Below are 1,570 nucleotides of genomic sequence, written 5' to 3' on the forward strand. Positions count from 1 at the left end.
GAAATAAATAGCAAAGAGAAACAGGACTGGTCTATTTACCAACTAAACCACAGTTTGTTTCCATGATAGGATGCAGTCACAGATATATTTAGTGAACTGACAGCTTCCTGTTCTCTGTCTTTTAAACATCATTTTTCAACGTCTTGAGTGTTATAAGACCTTGGGTTCAGAATATGGGACCTTTTATGTCAACTCATTGATAACCAACTGAAGAGGTAATACTAGAGTCAAATGGTAGATGATCTGAACTCAAGAACAGAAAAGCAGATGGTTGAAAATAATAGAATATAATAAATTAAGTGTATCCTACCACTGAGTTGTTAGTTGTCTGCTCCTTGGCCTTATTGTTCTCTGGAATAAAGAGGGAGATGTCAATTACTTCTGAGTTTGTTATAGTACAATAATACCTCTGAATGGATTTCTTATAGACAATTCCTCTAAATACTTTCTGTCATTCAAGATAAATCACAAGCAAGCAATATAATGTTGTTCACAATGACAATGCGTTTTGTATTTTTCTAAACTATTCTCGTTTTTATATTCACATAAAATGACTACTTACTATGCTTTGTCCACATCTTCCATGTGACTAGGATACCAGCTGTCACCACCACCAACATGCCCCAAGGAATCAGTAGGACTTTCACATCTATGGACCTGATGGATTACATAGAAGAACTTGAATCAAAAACACAATTAAAATAGATCATTATAAATTGATCATTTGTGAAAAAGTAATAACTTGTTGTTTACACTGTTGTGATAAATGGAACAATTATTTAGATATTCACATGTGTGGAAGTTGACCATACAATTGAAGAGATGATATGATTATTATTGAGATTATTACTATACAAATAATGTTTTCTTTTTTTAAGAGTGCACCTTGTCCTTGCAAATGAGTGAGAATAACACAAACATTTCTGCTACTTCTCCAAAGAGATGTTCTACCCAAGAGGAAGTGCTAACAGTCTCTATATGCATTTAGGGAGGGTGTTTGGTTATCTTCAGCTGTTGTAGTGTATGATGGAATTGTAATATTTCTTTGTGTTCATATTATCAAACAATTGCCATAATATGTGGGATATTACAGCTGAATGAGTGATAATAACCTCTGGTGGACGTCCTCCATGTTCCCCTCAGCTCCTTGACTTGTGTTGTCAGTCTGAACAGGCTCAGCAGTTGGAGAGGCAGAGGGTTGTTGATTGTTTGGAGCTTGGGTTGCTGTGAGGTAAAACAACAATGCCATCAATGAAATTACTGGTATACCAGATAGTCAGGTTGTATAGCAACATCACATTCATAGTCAATATTCCATTTTGTTTCAGATGATGAAACAAAGTGAATCTGCTGTCAAGGATTATGAAAACAGTAGCAGATTTTCACTGACTATCATCTATGTCAAGAAGTAAATCATGGAATAAATACATATTTTCAGGGTGATACTAATGTAAGAAAATTACATCATTTTGATGTGAAGTAACTATGGATATTAAACTATTTTTGTGACCCAAACAGAAAGTACTTACTGATAGCAGTGATGTTTTGTGTTGCAGTTTGTTGACTGACA

General features: G+C 34.5%; 1 long non-coding RNA gene across 1 annotated transcript; it reads right to left on the reverse strand.

Moving 5' to 3' along the window:
- Positions 1 to 333: 333 nt before the first annotated feature.
- On the reverse strand, positions 334 to 1,195 carry LOC311117946. Its single transcript, XR_014611738.1, has 3 exons — positions 1,113 to 1,195; positions 563 to 657; positions 334 to 351 (listed from the first exon to the last, which is right to left on the reverse strand). It is a non-coding gene; the product is annotated as an uncharacterized lncRNA (long non-coding RNA).
- Between the last annotated feature and the right edge of the window lie 375 nt (positions 1,196 to 1,570).

This window comes from Coregonus lavaretus, assembly GCF_964263955.1.
Source record: "Coregonus lavaretus genome assembly, contig: HAP1_SCAFFOLD_3238, whole genome shotgun sequence".
Classification (NCBI taxonomy): domain Eukaryota; kingdom Metazoa; phylum Chordata; class Actinopteri; order Salmoniformes; family Salmonidae; genus Coregonus; species Coregonus lavaretus.